The 10,000-nt window shown below is 40.6% G+C and overlaps 1 protein-coding gene and 1 long non-coding RNA gene across 5 annotated transcripts in view; one reads left to right on the top strand and one right to left on the bottom strand.

Moving 5' to 3' along the window:
• RB1CC1 (RB1 inducible coiled-coil 1) overlaps positions 1–5,364 on the bottom strand; it is an 83,808-nt gene extending 78,444 nt beyond the window's left edge. For 3 of the 4 annotated variants that reach the window (XR_015695646.1, XM_014074829.2, XM_014074846.2), the window contains exon 1: positions 5,035–5,363. The gene's annotated coding sequence lies outside the window, so the exon portion shown is untranslated. Of the gene's footprint in view, positions 1–5,034 lie in introns of all 4 variants that reach the window. The other variant, XM_014074838.2, reaches the window with a different exon arrangement.
• Positions 5,365–5,381: 17 nt separating this feature from the next.
• Positions 5,382–10,000, top strand: part of LOC148049210 (uncharacterized) — a 9,120-nt gene continuing 4,501 nt past the window's right edge. Inside the window, exons 1-2 of the long non-coding RNA XR_015695647.1 lie at positions 5,382–5,546; positions 7,239–7,431. This is a non-coding gene — a long non-coding RNA (uncharacterized LOC148049210). The remainder of the gene's footprint in view (positions 5,547–7,238; positions 7,432–10,000) is intronic.

Here is a 10,000-nt window from a genome sequence, read left to right as displayed (position 1 = left end):
TGTGCTAGTTGTTCCCGACTCTAGGGGACAGTGCTCATCTCTGTTTTAAAGCCGAAGAGCCAGCGCTATCCGAAGACGTTCTCCGTGGTTATGTGGCCGACATGACTAAACGCCAAAGGCGCACGGAACACTGTTACCTTCCCACCAAAGGTGGTCCCTATATTTCTACTTACATTTTTTACGTGCTTTTGAACTGCTAGGTTGGCAGAAGCTGGGACAAGTAATGGGAGCTCACTCTGTTATATGGTGCTAGAGAGTCAAACCGTCAAACTGCAAACCTTTCTGATTGACAAGCTCAGTTTCTTAGCCACTGAGCCACTGCGTTCCTATTTTATTTAGAGCCACTTAATTAATTTGAAAAACAGACAAGGTAATTAAAAAAAATAAAGATGGGAAAAATGTTTGCATCTTTTCCAAACAGGCAAAAAGCAAATCCAGAAAACTAGAGTAGTCAGCATAATACCGGTAGTCCTTGACTTACAACCATTCATTTAGTGACCATTTGAAATTACAATAGCACTGAAAAAAGTGACTCATGACCATTTTTCACATTTATGAAAATTGCAGCATCTCCATGATTAAAATTTGGGCACTTGGCAATTGGCATGAAGTTATGACAATTGCAGTATCCCAGGTCATGTGATCACCTTTTGCAACCTTCTGACAAGCAAAGTTTATGAGGAAGCCAGATTCACTGAACAACTGTGTTATTAACATTACAACTGCAGTGACTCACTTAACAACTATGGCAAGAAAGGTAAAATGGGGTAAACTCACTTAACTTTCTTGCTTAACCACAGAAATGTTGTAGTCATAAGTTGAGGACTACCTGTATAAAGAGCAGGTCATGCAGGCCAGATTCATATTTCTTTTCACATGCTTATAAGCACATACAGCATACATGCTTACTTTTATGCAATATGGTAGCTTGCAAGAACGCCAAGGACATGGCATACATTTTTCAGCCTCTATCTAACATTCTATTCATGTTGAAAAGATAGTAAATATGCAATTGTGTATATACTACTGTTAGATAATTTACTCTCTGATTAAGTACAAATGCATGTCCTGCATAACTGCAGTTCTTTTTAATCTGATCTACAAAAATGTGAAAACAGGTATTTGTCAAATATACAGTTTAAATTTTAAAGAGGATCTTGAAACTCTGCATTATGCTTCGACCATGCCTGTGATTAGGATAATTAAAGAGCTGGAGAAAAAGTCTAGAAATCTATTCAACTACAACAGTGGTGAAAGTATGTACAAGATTAAGACGCAAGTTGAGAAGAGTGTTAAAACTAGTATATGAAAGGTTGATCTAGATGAGACCATATTAATGTTTGAAAGATGACAGGATAAGAATCAATGACTAAACGCTGCAAGAAAGCAAATTTTAGTTAAAACACTTCAGGAGGTCCCTGTGGTGCAATCTTAAATGGTGTGAACCAGTTTGGCCTAGTGGTTCAGGCACCAGGCTAGAAACCAGGAGACAATGAGTTCTAGTCCTATCTTAGGCATAAAAGCTACCTGGGTTACTTTGGTCAGCCATTTTCTCTTGGCCCAACTCACCTTATTGTTGGGGGGGGGAGAGGAAAAGGGAGTATTAAGTATGTTTGATGTCTTGAGTTATTGGCAATATAATAAGGAAATAAATAGTCTGGGAAGAATTTGGATTCGTTTATCCTGATAACAGGGACCTTGGAATTGTGAATTCAGCCACCTGTTGTTAAATCCTGTCTCCTCCTGGCTGATTAAGGCCTTCTAGTAGGTGAGGCCCCTTGTGTACTAGATAGATAGCAGAAGTTAATGTTTCTTTGTGGGAGAGAACAGTGCCAGCTGTTCTGAAAAGGCAATTATTTGAAAGAAAAAATAGTCAATAGCCAGATTATTTGCCTAGTAGTTCAAAGATCAAAAACCTGATGCTATATATAGATGTGGTGTTAGATGCTTATGTTGCATTATTACAACAATAATGTATAAGTCTTATGAATATTACCAAAGATGTAAAAAATAGAACTCTCAGTCTTTACTTCATAAGTAAGGCATGCTATCAGGAGCAATAAATATTGTTTCATTTTCCCCATCATCAACATTGTTTAGGTTTTTAACAGTAATAGCACGTTTACATGCTATAAGAAAACGGTGTTTATGCCAATCTCAAATGCACTTTAACTTTTTAAAGTAGTCTAAATCATGAGATCATAGCATAATGCTAAATATATCCCTTCAAAGTAAATGTTACCAAGTTCAGTAGAGATGACAGTTAGGTGAATAAACATAGGATAAATATATCAAAGTACTTATGGTTAAAAGTGAAAGTATGAACAGAATGAAGACAAGTCTCAATCAAGGCTGAAACTTAAATCAGTCGCCAGAAAATCCTGGAACACACATTGGGTAACTACACCAAAATAGCATATATAAAAAGAATATAAGATTCTGAATATGGAATATTGCTTCTTCATTCTACTATGTCAGATCCTTGCAAAAAAAAAACTTGCAAATTAAGGAAAATATGAGACTAGGAGTCATTTATTTGATATAAACATGAGACCCATGCAGTATCACACAGCAAAATTGGGCAGCAATAATTTAATACCAGCTATAAATCTCAAATATTTGTATAAAATTGCAACAATTTACAGTTGCACACAAAGTTTTAGGCATCCATGGATAAATTTTGTTTCAATGAATTTTGAAATGCGCACAAGCAGGCATAACCTCTCCATGGCAAAGAAAAGAATATGCCATATTTTTAAAAAATCTGAATGCATGTTCATAAACTATGAACAGATGTTCATACAGATAATTTAAAGTAAGAAAATTGTCTCTATGGCAGGTGCAGAAGTTTGCACACCCTTTCAAGTCCGTCCTTTGGTTCACCTTCTTTGGCAGAAATAACAACTTCCCTTCTCCGTAGTCCAGGGGTCCCCAACCCCAGGTCCGTGGACTGACACCGGCCCCCGGCATGTCATAAACTGGTCTGTGCAAACAAGCAAAGCCCCACCTGAGTGATACAGGCAGCACGTGAAACCACGCCTGGTGCCTAAAAGGTTGGGGGCCATTGCTATAATCAGTTAAGAATGTTTCCATTTTTGCTATCTGAGATCTCTATATGCTGTTTCTTTCTTCTTCAATAATATTCAGATCTATGAATTGTTAAAGCCAAGCCAAAACCTTTAGTTTCCTTTTAAGTACGTAATGATTGTCCTGGGAAATACTAGATCATTCTGTTGCTGAAATATCTAGCCTCTTTTTAATTGTCCAAACTTCTGCCCTTACCATGTACAGTATTTTCTTATTTGGAGTCTGAACTGTACATATTCCACTAAATATGCATTTAAATTTACAGAAAAAATATGTTAAACTTTGTACCATATAAGAATTGTGGCAACTCCAATTGTGCTTAAGCAAATAATATTGGTATATGACAACTCGTATAGATTCTTACTGATATATTTAATTATTTTAATTAGAATTTTTTATAAAATTAAAATATGCAGTTAATTCTCTGAAAAACAGAATGCATATAGTTATACAATACCAAAGTAAAACAAAACATTTTATGGAAATATTATACAGTAGCTATTAATTTCATAATAACTGTTACTTTGTAATATAGATTAAGCACATTTATAAGGATTTAATATGTAGAGAGAATGTAAAAGCTTATCAGCTGTAACAATGAATTCACAAACTAACCCAAACAATACTGTAGGTGTCTAGTTCCGAATAGTGAGAATCAGCAATTCTGGCAAACCCAGCTAAATTTTACAAACTAATGTTATACACAAAGCAGCCATTTGTCTTTATAAACAAAGTGATAGGGAATGTATCTCACATTGGAGTTTCTTCTAAAATATGTATTGAGCATGGGCTGTGTTTATAGATTCCATATATACCACAGCTAAAAATAAATAAATACATCCATATAATTTTACCAGTTGCCTCCAAACTCAAAACAATTCACTATCCACCTGAACTAATAATCCTGATGAAGCCACAAGATAACATGGTATCTCAGTATGGGGGCTGGTACCAATTTTCTATGTTGTCTGATCTTTTAACTATGGGAGAAACAGTCAACAAGAAGACTTCAGCCACTACCACCACTACAACAACAACCTAAAACAAAGAGTAAACTCTAGGTAATACTAGCCATGCAAAAAAAAATCAACAACACACCCTACAAACTGATAATTATTTCTTTTCCTTTAACGGAAAAGAAAATCAGAACTAGACATAAGAACAGTTTTTTCCAGAATCACTCTGCTAAACAAATAATTCCCTCACCACTGTCAAACTATTCACTAAGGCTGTATTACCATTACTATTAGTCTTCTCATCGTTCCTATTACCCATCTCCTCCCACTTATGACTGCATAAGTGTAACTTTGTTGCTTGTATCCTTACCATTTATATTAATATTGATATTGTTTCCTGATTGTTTATTTGTACCCTATGACTATCATTAAGTGTTGTACCTCATGATTATTGACCAATGTATCTTTTATGTACACTGACAGCATAGGTACCAAAGATTCCTTGCATGTCCAACCACACTTGGCCACTAAAGATTTCAGTTCTGTTCTGTTCTATTCTAAAAGCTATCCAGTCGGCCAGATCAAAAATGAGAAACAATGAAAGGGTGAAACGAGCCATTTCTCCTACCTACCTACCTAGACTACTTTAAATGGTGGCGCTTGGTGGAAAACAGAGAAGGGAATAAAAAACAAAAATAAACAAACACCACCCCTAAAATGAACCACTGCTTACACAACAAGGTGGGGGGAAAGGCGGAACTACAAAAGTGCGGGACGGCTGAGTCATCCCCCACGGAGTTAACTTCGGGGAAGAGGGAGTCCCGGGTAGGTGAATCGGGGACGTGTTCGGGACTAGCGTGCCAAGACACCGAGCCGGTCCAGGGGTGGGGTGGGAGTTGCGGAAGAGGGCGGTCGCCTCGGGTACAACGATGGGCAATGCCGGAGGGCTCAGCCTTGGGACATCCCCCCTCCCGCCTTCCCCGCGACTCACCCCCGGGGCGCCATCTCAAGAGCAACAGCTGGACGATCCCAGGCACCGTCCCGCGCCGGGGACCGGTGGCTGCGGGAGCTCCTCCCCTCTTCTGCGACTTTACCACCACCACCACCCACACACACACACGGAGCTTCGGGGGGTTGTCCGTCTCCCGGAGAAGACAAGCGGCGGGAAAAGTACCGAGGAACGGCAGCGACGCCAAGAGACCGAGCTGCCAGCCCAAGAAGTCGGTGGGATGGGGTGGGGGGGAATGCCCGCGGGAAGCGGCGAAGGGACTTCGAAGGTTCCGGGCTGTGTATCAGGCCCCGCGGGCTTCAAGCGCATCCCTCACTGCCGCTGTTTGTTATTGTCGTCGCCTATTTCCGCCGCGGTGCACCTTGGGTAAATCTCACCAGCCGGATAGACGAGTTTGTTGGAGGAGCAGAACAACCACAGAGAGGACGAAGCGGCCTCGGGTAGAGCGGCGCCCCGAAGTCCTCGGGGGTTCACAGAAGGGAGAAAATAGGAAGGTAACCCGCTTTGTAGCCCAGGGTTGAAATGAGCGGGGGACGACTTGGTACTCCCTGAGCCTTGCAGATGTTTCGTTATCCAACTAGCACTGGTGATGTTTATTTTATTTTATTTATTTGTTTTGTCAAGTGTGTATAGAACAGGGGTTCCCAAACTTGTCAACTTTAAGACTTGTGGACTTTAATTCCCAGAGTCCTCCCAAATTCTGCCAGAATGGTGAACTTGGGAGTTGAAGTCCACAAGTTTTAAAGTTGACAAGTTTGAAGACCTGTGGTATAGGTAAGGTGACCAGATTTTAACATTGGTAAAGAGGGACACCATTGACGGGGGGGGGGGGGAGGGAGGGGGGTGATTAAAAATTTTTTTTTCACTTAACAAATGTGACAAGAAAAATTGTAAAATAGGGCAAAACTCAATACATTTCTCACTTAACAACATACATTTTGGGCTCAATTGTGGTCATGCATTGAGGACTACCTGCACTTATCTTCGGTGTTACTTCATTCTGCTGTAGCATTAAATTTCATATAGAACAAGCTTGTTCTTTCAGAATTGTGGAATTGTTATATAACTGTCTACCTTTAGAAAAGTTTCTCTTGAGTTAAACTCAGCTCCTATAATTTTATTGATGTGTCGTAATTTTCTTAGCAGTAGTATGGAAATTGTCATTGTTGCTTTTGGACAATTTTTAATATTTTCCTATTAAATATTCAGTACTGAGATTCCCAGGTGGATTCTCCTCCAATTATTAGGCAGGTTCAACCCTGCTCATCTTTTTGAGAGCAGGCAAAAACAGCCAGGTTACATCCCTACAAATTGAAAGCTCTCTCCCTCCCTCTCTCTCTATCTCTCTCCCCTCCCTTCCTCTCTCTCTGTCACTCTGTGTGTGTGTGTGTGTGTGTGTGTGTGTGTGTGTGTCTGTCTCTCACTCACTCACTCACTTAATCACTCACTCTGTGTGTCTCTCTCTGTCTCTCTCCCTCCCTCTTCATGGGGTTTTTTGCCTTTAGGAATAAGAATGTTTAAAAGGCTTTTTTTTTATTTGAAAAAAAGATGATGCAGGTTCTGAAAAAGCGAATCTCCGTCGCACGGCTACGCTTTTTCTTCCTCCAAATAATGGTCACTGCTTATTGTAGTGAGTCAGCCTCCAAACTTCAGTCCAGGCTCTACAATTACCTTCTCCCCCCCCCCAAACCCGCAGAAACAAGAGGGAATCAGTCATTATCACTAGCACTCTCTCCCACGCCTGGCCTCCCCTTCGGAGGTAAGGGGCAGGGAAGAGCAGATCTCCCGGGGACACAAATATTCCCCAAGTGACCACCACCCGCTTCTCGTAACTCCCTCCCCCAGAAAACGGGAGAGGAGTGAAATAATGCTACACTTTGGAAACGTGGATCTCCAACGCCAAGTCCACGCCAGGAGGTTCGGGGCTTTCCTCCAGGCCACCTGCACAGCCAGCAGCCGCATCCACAGGCTCCATGGGGAAAGGCGGGCCAATGGGAAAGGGGAGCAAGTGCGCTCCCCGCCTGCCCGCTCCAATCTCGCCCGCCCAGTTTCCAAACCCTCTCTTCGGAAAGAGCTCTCCAGCAGCCTCTGGCAATGTGTTTTCCCTGCCCCGCTTGGGCCGAAAGCAAATAAAGCAAATAAAATATAAAATGCTGGTTTACCTTTCTCTGCTGCTTTTCTCCCAGGCTGGAGCCGAGAGGAGATCCCTGTCCTAGTCTTCCTGCTGCCCTCGTGGTACATGGAAAACGGACGGTACTTTGTCCCTTCTGTCTCCCCATTGCTCAGAAAAGCAACTCCGGGAAGGTCCTTTGGTGGCGGCAGGCGCAAAATCATGACTGTCCCGCCAAAATCGGGACATCTGGTCACCTTAGGTATAAGGTATATACAAGATTATGAGTACATGAAATGGATACGAATAAATGGGGTTGTTAAGACAGGGACGGTAGGCACGTTAGGAATGGGGTGAGGTCGACAGTATGCAGTCTGAGGTTAAATTTGTGGGGGTTTAGGGAAAAAACCACTGAGTCAGGTAACGCATCCCGGGCATTGAGCACTCTTGCTGAAGTCGTATTTTCTGCAATCGAGTTTGGTATATGGTTAACCTAGTTAGGGTAAGGAAATGTCTGCAAGGAAACAAGCAACCTCAGAGAACACCAAGGACCCGTCATAGGAAGGTAAGGTCGTCACAAATAGGGACAAGTGGATTAATTCAGTTTTTTTCAGGGAGGGAGGGAGAGAGGTGCATATTTGCCTTCTTAATCTAGTCCACTGTTTCTGAACCTTGGCAACTTTGGCAGGTGTAGATTTCCAAATCTCAGAATTTCCCAGCCACTTTCCTGGAAGCTGAAGTCCACCCCCACCCCCCAAATCATAAAGATGCCAAGATTGACTTTCTGCACCATGGTGGCAAGAAGAAATCGTGCATGTGATTCTTCAGAAACATCTGATCACATGAGGCTTAGCGTTCTAGAAAAGCATTTGATCTGGTTTGAAACGTAGGCTTAGTATTCCTTTAAAAAGGTGGGGGGAGTAAACCTATGTTTAAGAAATGGAGTGCAGGGAAGATTTAATGAATAAATAAATGTGGGTTTTTTCAACGGTGTGTTGCTGGTTTTGGCCCCAGAAAGGGCATTACAGATTTTCTGTTGACAAGGAATTTGTTTTGTCTGTACTTTCTATTGTATTCATTATTTGAGCTAGAGGCCCATTTTTTCCTACTTTAATATATTTTTGTACATACTATAGGATACTACTAGGTTTTTCCATTTGGGATCAATTGTTACCATTGATTTTTCATGCAGTTTCTACTGTTTTAGGAGCTGGTGTGAAATTGACAAGCATCCTCTTGTAACAAGTCACACACCAACCAAAAGGCATAAAATGAGGTGGAATGGAATGCACCTGATGTTTCTCAGAATTGCTCCATTGTGCTTATAACTTGTGATTTGTCCTAATTCTGATCATAGATCTACTGATCTTCTGGAAGTCTGACAAAGCTTCATCCCAAAATATCCCAGTTAATAGGATGAAGTAAGATGCTATTTCATTGTACCATACACAAGATCATGGCACTCCCACTTTATTGTTCATCCTCCTACATCCTGTCAATCTGTCAGTCAGGAATTAAACAAATCCATATGAATAGACTGATTGGTATTCAAAAATATCATAACCAACAGATATCTGGGGCCTAAAAGGGGCAAGGGATGAAGCAGGAGGGGACTATCTTGATAAGTCCTGGAAGTTGATTGCTGCTACTGGGATATTTTTGGATATGAGAACCCTGATCCTTCAAAAGACCAATAGGCCCATGCTTAGAAATAGGATACAATCATAGAATACTGAAATTACTGAAAATAGTCCCAATGCGCAATGTGCAGAGGGTCTTTGCTTAAAGCTACCTCACCTGAACAAATTCAGACCCATTTTTTAAGAAGCATTTCAGGAACTGAAAGAACTGATAAGAAAACATGAGTCCTTATGGTCAGAGCAGAAACAGATATCCATTCCATACATGGCCAATCAATAATTAAAAGTTTCCACATACTAGCAGAGGATCTACCTAATGTATGTTTAGTAGAACAGGTAAATATGGCTCAGCCCAATTCCTCGCTAAACTGACTTGCCAGAATGGGTTTTCAACCTGTATTTACTCTCAACTGCCTCCCAGGCAAGGGAACATTTTTAAACAGATTCCCAAATATATCAGTGCCCAAATTGTCATGGAGTTCTTGGCAAAAATAGATCTTCAAATTGGCTGGCTAAGAACAAAACTATTTTCCAATTTGAAAAATATATGTCAATGAGTTTGATGAAGTTCTTAAGCAGATCATATTCTAAAGCAGGCGTGTCAAACTCGTGGCCCATGTCACACACTGGCCACGCCCACATCTGGTTTAGTGAAAGGTAGAAAAATTGTGATATGTCACATGATGCCACTGTGTGACAACACCCCTGTTTTAAATCAAGTTTTGAGTTGTTGGATTCCATGGCCAAATATGGGTACTTCCTGCCATATCATGAGTGGACATGTAGAGTCTGTGCAGCTATCAAATCTATTGCTTGTGTTTTGTTCAACTGTCATAAATATTTAACATACATACTTGAAAGAATAGCCCACTGAGATCTGAATTGCAGATTGTCCTATTTTCCCATTTCTGGCCTCTAATGTGTACATTGTGACCATAACTATTTAGTTAAGGCAGTTTTGCTAAGAACCTGTTATATAAAATAGAGATGGGCCCTTGTATAAAGATGATGTATCTATCTTAATGCTAATTCTTTGTATTTACCACATATGCATTTTATTACTGTATTTTTGTATACACGTTTTACTCTGGAATTAGATCCAATACTTATTATTTTTGTTGATATGGCTATCAGATTAATCAATTAATAAACTATAACATATTAAAGATGGTGGTGGATGGCTGTTTCTCCTGCTAGT

Source organism: Thamnophis sirtalis, unplaced genomic scaffold, assembly GCF_051295495.1.
Source record: "Thamnophis sirtalis isolate CommonGarterSnake01/CBP01778 unplaced genomic scaffold, rThaSir2_p1.2 scaffold_2, whole genome shotgun sequence".
In the NCBI taxonomy this organism is placed as follows: Eukaryota; Metazoa; Chordata; class Lepidosauria; order Squamata; family Natricidae; genus Thamnophis; species Thamnophis sirtalis.
The sequence above is the reverse complement of the archived record's forward strand: the minus strand, read 5'-3'. Positions and strand labels throughout refer to the sequence as shown.